The sequence below is a fragment of the Podarcis erhardii genome (genome assembly GCF_964252035.2).
Source record: "Podarcis erhardii genome assembly, chromosome: 1".
In the NCBI taxonomy this organism is placed as follows: domain Eukaryota; kingdom Metazoa; phylum Chordata; class Lepidosauria; order Squamata; family Lacertidae; genus Podarcis; species Podarcis erhardii.
In genome coordinates, this window is record NC_138497.1 from 44821884 (window position 1) to 44834840 (window position 12957).

At 42.3% G+C, this 12957-nt stretch overlaps 1 protein-coding gene across 1 annotated transcript in view; it reads left to right on the forward strand.

The window, feature by feature from the left end:
* Positions 1 to 12957, forward strand: part of LOC309340994 (cytosolic phospholipase A2 delta-like) — a 272520-nt gene that overhangs the window by 50337 nt on the left and 209226 nt on the right. The gene's annotated exons all lie outside the window — the stretch shown is intronic.

Genomic DNA, 12957 nt, shown 5'->3' on the forward strand with positions numbered 1-12957 from the left:
GATGTCATGTGACCCATGTGTGTATGTGCATATGGAACACATAGATCGAGGTTGGGACAGATCTCTACGCTTGCTCTCCCCTCCCCAATATGTGCTCACTAATACACATCAGGAAAAGGCTTGAGGTAATTGGCAGCTAAGATACATAAAGGTGGAGATATACAAAATGTGAAGACAAAAAAGCCTCCAAGAGCGATACATGTGCATGTTATTAATAGAGTAGACCAGGGGAATCATTGTAAAATAATCCGATTTACTGTGTTACTGAGAATAACACAGAAATGTATTCTAAACAGTTATGTTTCTGTTGAGCAGAGATGCCAAAGGAAAATGTGAAACAACCCAGCCACGTGACAGAGTTCACTGGGAGTTTTGCTGGAGCATATACATATCACGCCTTTATCTGTTACATTGCCAAGAACACTTCAGCATGCGAAAAACACCATACAGCTTGCTATAGAGAATTTGAAAATGAATGCACATTTTGCAATATTGCTTAGCAAAATATTTCTGGTAGCTTAATTGTTATGAAAGATTACGTATCTTTTGTATTTTGTGATATTTCAATTATTTTGTTACTATTGGTGTATATATTTTATGTAAACATTGTTGAGGCTTGCATGACATAAAGCAGTGTATATGAACGAAGAACATTCAATGCTTCATTTATTTAATTGCCTCCAATGAGGCACCTTTATTTCTATATTTATACCACACCTCTCCTGTTCAAGCTAGTGAACATTATTTATGCTCTTCCCATTTTATCCTCACAACAGTTTAACTTTGAGGAAGGTTAGACTGAGTGACAGTGACTGGCCAAAGGACACCAGCGAGCTTCATGGCCGGGTGGAGCCATGAACTGATTTAAAATACAATCAAAACATGTACAGAACAATTATATATGAAAACCATTTAAAAAACCACACACCCACACACATACATAATCTAAAGCAACAATAACAACACATGTATGAAACCAATTCAAATCCAATAGAGATGTGCCTACTGGATTACTGGGCCACATGCAACATGCAAACTCCATTTTTTTCGGCAGTCCCAAGGAGGCTAGGAAACAGGAAATGGCTCCTGGGTCCCTCATGCCTCCTTCACACATGTCCCTCAGCATGTCCAGTGTGGGGAAACTAGTCACGCTGCCCTAAATCTGGCACTGCCTCGCAACCATCAGTGCCAGGGAGCAGAGGGCTAGGCAAGAGCTGCCCTCAGGTCCCCGGGGCAGTAGAGACCCAGCAGTGATGCTGCCACTGCTTTTGAGTTGGGGGCACTCCTCATTGTCTCTGTTGTGCATGGGTCAAGGGGTTTGCTGGAGAACGGGGAGCAGTGAGGTAGGGAGCAGCAGCAGAGGTTTGAGGTGATCAGGGTAGGTAGATCTTGGCTGTGCAGAAAAACCTGCCTGGTGGGGGCAAACTTGGGCTTCTGATTTTAGATTTTTTTGGGGGGGGATTTTTAAGATCCCCACCTCTAATGCCTCTCATATCAAAAGCACACATAAACACATACAGTGGTACCTCAGGTTACATAAGCTTCAGATTACATACGCTTCAGGTTACAGACTCCCCTAACCCAGAAATATTACCTCAGGTTAAGTACTTTGCTTCAGGATGAGAACAGAAATCGTGCTCCAGCGGCGCGGCAGCAGCAGGAGGCCCCATTAGCTAAAGTGGTGCTTCAGGTTAAGAACAGTTTCAGGTTAAGTACAGACCTCCGGAACGAATTAAGTACTTAACCTGAGGTACCACTGTATAGGTAAGGAAAAGGGAACTCATGGTGGACAGGGAAGGGTATATTCCAAACTGCAACAGTGTGGGGAGAGATGGGATGTGGTGACCATGGATTTGGGGTCACTTTGTCTGCATTCGGATCTCCCTGGTTGGGATTTCAGGGGTTGGATTCTCTCACACACCCCAATCTTGGGTTCTCCTGCATTTTCATGTAGTGCATCTATATCTATCATCTATCTATCTATCTATCTATCTATCTATCTATCTATCTATCTATCTATCTATCTCTATCTATCTATCTATCTATCTATCTATCTATCTATCAATCATCTATCTATCTATCTATCTATCTATCATCTATCTATCTATCTATCTATCTATCTATCTATCTATCTATCTATCATCTATCTATATCTATCTATCTATCTATCTATCTATCTATCTATCTATCTATCTATCATCATCATCATCTATCAATCTATCATCTATCTATCATCTATCTATCATCTATCTATCATCTATCTATCTATCTATCTATCTATCTATCTATCTATCATCTATCTATCATCTATCTATCTATCTATCTATCTATCTATCTATCTATCTATCATCATCTATCTATCTATCTATCTATCTATCTATCTATCTATCTATCTATCTATCTAGGAACCACCCTGAGTTTGTGTATTCCATTTGTTTAATGAATAAATATATTGAATCTATTATTTGTTTAATTATATATATTTAAACATCTTGTGTATATTAAATAATATTAACTACATTGCAAAACACTTTCACGAACAATATGGAAATTTAAGTCAGCGTGTGGCCTGTGGGTTCTGCCTTGAAGGACTTTTGCAGCCCACTTGGTCTGAGGGGGTTGGACTGCCCTGACTTAGAGGGCTTGTTGAAAGAGGAAGGACTTGTGTTTCAGGAAATGTAAATTACTTCATCTGGCTTTATGGCACTGAAGTCTGTGTGTTTCAAGTATTCCGCATGCTGGCAGCATACACTCTTCCTTCCTGCCCAAGGGCCATAGTAGGCGGAGTTCAGAGGCTACATATATGGAGCAGCAGCAACACCTTTGAATGTGGTTTGCCTGTTAATCTGTTGTTAAGCATTGCTGATGACAGTGGCGCTACGACTTCCCAAGAATGGGGACCGCAGCCGAGAAGGTAAGGAAAATAACTTCTCACAATTTGTTTTATCTTTATATTTTGTTTTATCTGGGGAGTGGGGTGGGGTGGGGGGTGCATCCAACTCCTCCCTGGATCTGAATAGTCTGAAAATGCCCATGTTCAAACAACTTTTGGAATGTATGTCTGATGTAGTAGCAGGCATGGTTTTGCTTCGGGGAGAGTTTTAATGAAGCAACTGGTTCCTGCTCTGTGAGATAAAGGTGTGCCTCTGCACCATTTGATTCTGAAAGGTACAAGCATGGGATTTGGTTTGAAATGAAAGGAACTGTTTAAAACTAATACACATTTATTAGATTTATTAATAATGGCAGCAGGGGGTTTATTAACAACATGTTGTTTTTAAAAAGTATATGAAAAGGAAGACAATTTGACAGTTCAGGAGCTACAGGAAAAAAATAACAAAAAGTCTCGTGGCACCTTAAAGACAACCAAATTTTATGTCATAAGTTTTTGTCACTGGCTGTACTTTTGCTTTTCAAGGCCATTTAGCTTTGACATTTTTCTCTCTCTGTCTGTCTTTCTCTACCCATTTAGAGAAGATATACAACTGGGGATCACATGTGCTCATGTTAGGGATGTGCAGAACCTACTTGCGGAATTCTGTTGGCAGTTTAGTTTCTCAATTCTAGCAGAAATTATGGTTGCCAGTTTGACACATTTTGGATGCACACCAATTCATTCACTATCAAGACGAAAGATCTATCTAGTCCAGCATCTTGTAATCGCAGTGGCAAGTCATACCCTAGATCTAAGGTCATATATTTTTATTTATTTTATTTATTAAATTTGTATAGTGCCTTAGACCCACAGGTCTCAGAGTGGCCACAACATAAAATCACAATATAAAAAACACAAAATACATAATGAAAACAAAAAGAACCCAATTAACGCCCCCATCCTATCCATCCAGCCATCATACTATCATTTTATTTGTATGCTGTCTTTCTGTAGTTAAAACCACGCTGAAGGTGGCTGTTAACATGAAAAAGTTACAAACATAGCAAAAGTAGTCAAACAGAAAATCAGGAAATGAATTCAAAAGTAATACGGTTCCATCTTAATTAGTCTAAAAGCAAATTATTTTAATGCTAGCACTAAGTGCACCAGGATGCTAATAAAATGGAAAATGGTGTAACTACCAGCAGCAATGTGGGGCATAGAACTCACACATTTCGAGAGCAAGACATGTCGGAAGCAGTCTGGGTGTTGATTGCTTTTTTGCAGATCAGAGATTAGGTACAGAAGATAACACTTGGGGAAGAGGTCAGGGAGGACACTGACAACGAAGAATGCGGATGAGATAGGAAGTATTTTTGAATTTTCTTTGAATCCATATTGATGCATACCTGCCCCATGCTCTGAAACCTCATGTGCGCATGTGTACTGCAAGCCATCACCACATAGAAAGACTTCCAAGAACATATGTGCTGAACAGAGAATACTGGCAGTACTGAGCACCCTTCTGGTTGGTGTGGGTATCTCTTGGATTCCAAACCCCCCTCCCATCCAGTTACTGGAATGTCAGGTCTGATCATTGTCAATGCTCTGAATGAGGGGACAGACATAATATAACAGGGATTGCCATGCACACAAGCCTGGATGCTGGGAACACTGTCTGTGTGTCGCAAGGTGTTTGTGTTGGAAGGAGGCTTCCTTACATAAGTCACCCTCGCTGGATCAGGCAAATGTGGATTAAAGGTGCTTATCAGAGTTACCTTGGCATCCTCAGTTGGGAGTCCTTTATGGAACTAAAGAAAGGGACATGCCATTGCAGCTATAATAACAGCAACAGCAACAACTCTTTAAAGCCCTAAAATGCCTGGCCCAGTATACTAGTTTCCACCCCCATTGTTCAGCCCAGACACTGAGGTCCAGCTCCAAGGGCCTTCTGGCGGTTCCCTCACTGCAAGAAGTGAGGTAACAGGGAACCAGGCAAAGGGCCTTCTCGGTAGTGGTGCCCACCCTGTGGAACGCCCTCCCGTCAGATATGAAGGAATCATAGAATCATTGAATCATAGAGTTGGAAGAGACCACAAGGGCCATTGAGTCCAACCCCCTGCCAAGCAGGAAACACCACCAGAGCACTCCTGACATATGGTTGTCAAGCCTCTGCTTAAAGACCTCCAAAGAAGGAGACTCCACCACACTCCTTGGCAGCAAATTCCACTGTCGAACAGCTCTTACTGTCAGGAAGTTCTTCCTAATGTTTAGGTGGAATCTTCTTTCTTGAAGTTTGGAACCATTGCTCCGTGTCCGCTTCTCTGGAGCAGCAGAAAACAACCTTTCTCCCTCCTCTACGTGACATCCTTTTATATATTTGAACAGGGCTATCATATCACCCCTTAACCTCCTCTTCTCCAGGCTAAACATGCCCAGCTCCCTTAGCCATTCCTCATAAGGCATCGTTTCCAGGCCTTTGACCATTTTGGTTGCCCTCCTCTGGACACGTTCCAGTTTGTCAGTGTCCTTCTTGAACTGTGGTGCCCAGAACTGGACACAGTACTCCAGGTGAGGTCTGACCAGAGCAGAATACAGTGGCACTATTACTTCCCTTGATCTAGTTGCTATACTCCTATTGATGCAGCCCAGAATTGCATTGGCTTTTTTAGCTGCCGCATCACACTGTTGGCTCATGTCAAGTTTGTGGTCAACCAAGACTCCTAGATCCTTTTCACATGTACTGCTCTCAAGCCAGGTGTCACCCATCTTGTATTTTTTTCTCTCATTTTTTTTGCCCAAATGCAATACTTTACATTTCTCCCTGTTAAAATTCATCTTGTTTGTTTTGGCCCAGTTCTCTAATCTGTCAAGGTCGTTTTGAAGTGTGATCCTGTAATAAACAACTATCTGAAGACATCTGAAGGCAGACCAGTTTAGGGAAAATTTTAATATTTGGTATTATATTGTTTTTTTAGTATTCTGTTGGGAGCCGCCTAGAGTGGCTGGGGAAACCCAGCCAGATGGGTGGGGTATAAATAAATTATTATTATTATTATTATTATTATTATTATTATTATTATTATTTACTATTATTATTAGCAGTGTCAGCATTTGAGTCCCTGTTCTCTTCTTTTGAGACACAGCAGCTGGGTTTATAGCGTTGGAGCTACAGCACACTAATGAGTAGTTACCTAGAAAAAACTTCATGATCTATTTGGGTGTGTACAGATGTTCCTTTAAACACCTCCCCCCCTTTCAGGTGAGCCCAACAGCTCTCTCCTTCGCACTGAATCCCACAAATAGACCCACCAGCAATTCAAAAACCCCACCCTACCCCTAATGCTTCAGGCAAACTGTTTCATGTTAATGCACTGCATGGATACTTTATAATGTTCATTTGTTGCTTGCTCATTTCTTGCAACCACGTTGCAAAACGGATTTGGGTGGGCAGAAGTGGGAAAAGCAGGCTTGGGATGCTGCAGTCACATGTGGACCAGCACTGCTGCTGTAAAGCTATCGGAAGTGATGTCCACAGAGCCTGGCCCTGCAGGAGGTGAGGTCCCAGAAGCATATTTCCTGATCAAACGCACACACATTTGGATGCCCTTAATATCTGTGAATATCCCAGACAGAGTTGTTGTCCAAAGAGACATGGATTGCATTCAGACCAAGCCCTCCCCCCGCATTAGTCATTTTCAGTAGGAACAGAGCCTTAATATATATTTTAAATATACGATTCAAGCCCTTGGAGACATGGACGGAGTTAATTACATGCTTGCTTGCGCCAAAGGGTTTATTAGCAACGCTTTCCTCCGCTGCTCCTTGACCCAACACACATCACGTTCAGCATTATGCTTTGTCACAAAGAAACGAGTGCCCAGTAGTCAGGGACACTTAAGCTTGCGTTTGCCAGTAACTGAAAGAAGTGTGGTTTTGTTGTTGAGAAAGTCGGTTACTAAAGCAGGCTTCCCTCTTTGCAAAGGAAGTGGGCACTTCGCCCTCTGTTTCCTGAAGCATCTCTGCAAGAGGATCAACCCTGTACCTTTATGAGCAGAGGGTGCAGGATGCTGTGGCTCAGCAGCCATTCAGAGTATGTACTAGGGAGGGAATAGTGTCAGGAGAAGCTATGTAGGAGCAGATTGGATAGCAGGGGGAGACAGGAAGAACTGGGAAGCAAATGCATCCACAGGCCACACTCTCCCCTCTCTTAGGCATGGAAAGGACATGAAAAAAAACAACAACACATTAAGGAAAGAAACGTATTTTTGTGTTTTGATTTTGTTGTTGCAAACACATAGCTTAAGAGTTACATAACTGGGGTGACTAGAGCTTACTGCAAAACGCATTTGCATTGTGCTGTTATTACCAAAGCTTAATTGTATACCAAGAACACATGCAGACGGATGATGCCTCTAGACGTCTTTGCTGGCACAGTTTTCTGGCTTTTCAGAAAACACAGCTAATTTAAAACACGGCGACTCACTTTGTGCCTCAGCAAACTTGGCAGTATGGTATTCCTGCTGCCAAGACCAGCCTGCCCTTGGGCAGAGCTCAGGCAGTTGTGTTTGGGTGGCATGGAAGGGCAGCAAATAGTTCCTTATATAATTAATTATTGTTTCATTTTTACTCACGAGAGATGCACCTGTAGGATTTTCTGCCTCGGGTCCCAAAAGAACTTGGGTGCTGTGCACCTTGGCTTGTGTGTGTAGAGGGGAGGGGCAGACAGGGAGCCAGTTGACCCTTCGATTTGGGCTGCAAAATGTTTTGCCAGCCCCGGCTACTGTTCAGGGTGCCAGCTAGCCAACCAGCCTCTTCCAGGGATATTTCTTTCCAACCACCCCCTGCTTCTTTCCGTTTTCTCTGCCAAAATCAGCCAGCATTTCCGGCCACCTAACATGCTCAGTCTTCCTGGCCTGTTTTTGAGTGCCCCATTTTATTTTATTTTATTTTTCTCCCCCAAGGCTGCCAGTTCCTCTCTCTTGTGCATGGATAGTGGCATCTGGAACAGCTTGCTCAGTGGTGCTGGAGCTGCAGCAATATAAGCTCCTAATTCCCGTGTGTGTGTGTGTGTCTGTATTGAGGGTGGCAGTGACAGGGAGGTTGGGATTGTGTTGGTACACTAACAGGACTACTGTGCAGTGTTTGCACCCCCCCAACCTCACTGCTGCTTTGATCTTTCTTCATGTAATGTTATGGACCATGTTGAGGGCTTGTAGAATATTCATTTCATGATGATAATGAAAATTGTTGTTAGCAGTAAGCCCAAGCTTGCTCAGAAAGCTCCTGGATTGGTTGAAATTGCTTATTCCTGATCAATTGCTAAATAATAGCTATGGTGTAGTGCAGGCATCCCCAAACTCGGCCCTCCAGCTGTTTGGGGACTACAATTCCATCATCCCTGACCACTGGTCCTGTTAGCTAGGGATGATGGGAGTTGTAGTCCCAAAACAGCTGGAGGGCTGAGTTTGGGGATGCCTGGTGTAGAGTGCCAGATTAGGACCTGGGAGACCAGGGTTCAACCCCCACTTGGCCATGAAGCTGCCTGGGTGAGCTTGGGCTGGTTATTGGCTCCCAGACTAACCCATCTCACAGGGGTGTTGTGTGGATTAAAAGAGGACAGAGGGGTGTAAAGAAGCATGTGCACCACCCCTAGCTTTTTGGAGAAAAAGGTGGGATATAAATGCAGTTAACAAAAAAATGGCTATTCCACAAAACAGTCTATAACAAAATTATACTCCTCAATTTACTATGTATTCAAACTAGCCCCCAGTTATCAGAAGCAGAATAAAATGTGTTTATTAGACAATGGCAATCCTCTCTTGCATCACCAGCGTAGCTGCTCTTTTAGTATAGATATATGTGTATCTGGAACCTGACTTTTTCAGTTTTAGAATTTTAGTCATTCAAAAAGAATTTGCTCATTCATGAATATTAGAGAAAGTACCTGCAGCCAGAAGAAAGGATTAGTAATTTGGGGTTTTTTTAAACTGCCAAGTTGTCTCATTTCCTGTTTCAGAGATCTGTGCCAGAGACTAAAAAAATACATTGGTAAATGGGAACAACCTGAAGCTTCAAAAAGTAGCCTTCCATAGTGAAAAAACTTCTACAGCATATTGGATGTGGGGGAGGAAGGGTGTCCATGTTTAAAAATGAACTTGGACCCCTTCTATACCAGTACTTATTGCCCCTGCTGGTTCAACTCCTCCAGAACCCTAAAATTAAGCACAATTACAGATAGGTAGCCGTGTTGGTCTGCCATAGTCAAAACAAAACAAATTCCTTCCAGTAGCACCTTAAAGACCAACTAAGTCAGTTCTTGGTATGAGCTTTTGTGTGCATGCACACTTCTTCAGATACTATCTGAAGAAGTGTGCATGCACACGAAAGCTCATACCAAGAACTGACTTAGTTGGTCTTTAAGGTGCTACTGGAAGGAATTTGTTTTGTTTTGATTAAGCACAATAATCTAGTTGTGCTGACTGTCATTCAAGTTTAGAAAAACAGTCATAATGAATAAAGAGCACTGCTTAGCTGAGGCACTGAATATTTTTAAGGTATATTGATGCAAATGGTAGACATTTTAAAAATGAGGTTGGTTTTAAACATTAAAATCAATGGGCATTAATAGCCTTTAACTTTGCCAAAAGAGACTCAACATTTTTAATTGGATTCTGCACATCCTACTGGTTCTTAGTGCTGTTTACAGTATTAAAATGCAACTTTACCTTTTTAGTGTGTAAGGAAGGGCAGTTGCCCAGTGGTGGGATGCATGATTTGTATGTAAAAGGTCCCAGGTTCAGTTACTGGCATTGCCAATTAAATGGTTAGGTAGCAGGTGATGTGAACGTCTTCTGCAGGAGGCTCTGAAGAATTGCTGATAGACAGAGTGGACAAGGCTGGGGTCAAAAGACCAATGATCAGACATAGGAAATCAGACAGCAGCTGTAATATTACCAATAGTAATAAGAGTAAAGTCCAATAACCAGAATTCTGGATGAAGAAGGCGGTGAAGTAGACTAGAGATCAGTTAATAATCAGCTCATAAGAACTCGCCAGTATGCTATTAATTATTGGAGGCAAGAAATAAGACACAAGTCTGGGAAGAGAAATCTTGAGAGCTTCAGAATGTGGAAAGATGTGCCATGCTTGCTAAGAGGGAACTTGAAACAAGGTTTCCTAAGATTGCTCAGCAGGCAGCATGTATAAGGAAGTGAGGGTAGCAGCAGAGTATATGTAAATGAAAATATGCAAGAAATAGAAGCGTGTAGATGACTGTGCAAAGTAATAACATAATTGCCTTGAGCAGCTCATTAGAGTTATAAATGGTGATTAAATGAGGGCAAGTAACTAGTGTGGTGTGATCAACTGAAATTCTTCAGACTAAGAACCAGACCCTGCCTTATATAAGCACTATGTATATATCTGTCTAACTTCAAGACGTCACAAGTAAGCCTCTTTCCCATCAGATCGAGCCTTTTTGTGCTTTGTGTTTCCAAGAACTCTGCCTTTGTCTGAATTTTGGAACTGACATCAAAATCTTGACTTTGAAATGCTGAAGGGCTCTTAAAATGTAACTCAACTTTTGGATAAGTTTCAAAACAATAAGATGAAGACTCAAATGTTGCCATTTTGACTCCAGCATTCATAATTTGAATAGCTGGGAACCATTTCAAATAAAAGAATGGAATGCTGATTATTTTTTTTTAATGAACCAGAACTATTTTTTGGGGCAGCAGATTCCATAGCCTAAATGTGTGCTGTTGGAAGAAGTGCTTCCCTTTGACTCCCATTGGATTGTCTTGGGGCTCTGAAACAGGATACTGTCATAGAAAAGTTAGAGAAATTTCTGTATGAAGAAAAATTGGGAGGTCAAAGGGTATTTCAGTTAAAGACAATGTGAACTATTCCATTCAATTGTTTAGGTGTTTGCAAGGAATCAACTCAAGATCTAAAGCTAGGCATTCAGGCCCTGCCAACCCAGCACCAACATAATACCCATAGAGTGAGGGATCTACTTTGTGTTTCTTTCTACCAACCAGAGAGTCAGATTCATAAGAGATACAATTAGAATCAGAGTACAGGGTGCCTCTGAGTAGATTCTGAGCCTATCAATGTGAATCGAGTTCACGTTCCTTCCACCCCTCAAAAATCCACTCCGGATTAGCTTTCTTCATTGCAGCAGCAAAATTTAGGTGGGAAATGTTTTATTGTTGCTGTTGTAAAAGAATTGGGAGTCAAAAACCATTGTCAAACTACTATAAACCACCAAGAGACCGCCCAGTAGATCTTGGCCTACCTTCTTCCTATCCCTGCTCAAGAAACTAGGACTGGCTAAATTCCACTTCGGCTAAATTCTGGATCCTGAACTGAATTAGACTGATTCAGGGCTTGTCTTACACTTCTGTTTGTCCTGTGTCTAGAAAGCATGTGTCTGAGCAGTTGTCCCTTTGCCCCACTCCTTTCCCAGGGAAAACCCACTCTTTAGTGCTAAATCAGAGCAAAAGTCAATCCAGAGAATCTGAATTGCAATTTTGCTCTAACTGAGCGCTAGTGAGTGGTTTTCCCTGGGCGAAAGCAGCTGGACAAGAGGAAGTGTGGAGGAGACTTCAGTTCAACCCATGATTTTGCTGTAAATGGCCACTGATATGGCTTTGGTCATCTCAGTTCTGGATTGTCTCAAGTTGGATCAGGGCCACTCCAAAGTTCCTGAATTGTATCAGGAAGGGACACCCCCCACTAGAAACCCTGTCCCAAGCCAGCAAACCTAGTTGCCTATTTGTACTGAAACTCACCACAAACACCTCCATCGTTCTCTTAGAGTGACAATGATGCCCACCTGAGAGGTGTTGGAACTAAGTCCTGGCGAGTTCCTGCTGAAAAAATAGCTCTGCCTAGATCCAATATCTGAGTTTCACCATTATGAATGCCAATGAAATCTAGGAATTTCTTGCATAACTCCAACTCTCTTTCAACTTTATCCTGAAGAAGATATTGCAGCACTTTTTGCCCATGGACATGATTGAACTTAAAGAGGGAACACAAACAGATTGTTCTTAGAGTATGCTTTTCTCTCGCCCACCCACCACCTCTTAAAGTAATGTGTTTGTAATTACACAACTTCAAATACATGTAAATGAAGCCACGCAGCAGAGCCAAAATTCATAATTTCTTTTTAATGAAATCTCATCCAGAAACACTGGTCAGACTGTCTGTCATCTTTGTATTGCACAAACTGTTTATTTGGAAGATATGTGTGGGCAGGTTGAGGTCAGAAGGTATGAAGGTCACAGACAGCCTGGAACCAGGCTGTCTGGATAAGAACATAAGAATAATCCTGTTGGATCTGGCCAGTAGCCCATCTAGTCTAGCATCCTGTAGGCTTTAGATACCTATTAGGTCCGTAAACTACCATATAGCATATATTCAACACAAAAAACAGCAACAATTTGTTGTTGACAAAAGACAGCTGGACATATAAAGGGCCCCATTACCTTCAGTAGCTTAGAGCCTCATCAAATCTAAATCCGGCCCTGGAAGGGACTCTTGCCCAGACTGAGAAATGGTTCCTCACTCAAGGTCACACCATACGCTTCATGGCTGAGGGCAACCTGAGTCTCCCAGGTCCTAGTCTGACATGTTAACCCGCACACCACATGGGCTCTCAACTCTGGCAGTCTTTATTCTTCTCTGTTGGTACCACATTAGTCCACTAGCCTCTCTTACCATCCTAGGTCAAGATGATTATGAGGCCAGCTGTAATGGCCTCTAGTCCCCTCCTCTGATTAGCAGCTCCAGTGGAACCCATGTCACATTCACAGGGCTCCCAGTCAGTGATTGCTTGCTGCAGGTTCTTTTGGTGTTGGGGAAGCTTGGCCAAGACACCTCAGTACTCCCTTCTCTCTGTGAGTCTATCTCCTCACTCTCATTGTTGCCAGCTGCTGTTCCTCATCACTGTTACCACCTGCTTGGCCTTTTCAGATGAGGAAGCAGGCAGTAGCCGCTACGTTTCCTCCTCACCATCAATACTGTTCTTTGTTTGTCAGAGTGAGAGGCATGGTTGCCATGGTGAAGAGTAGGTC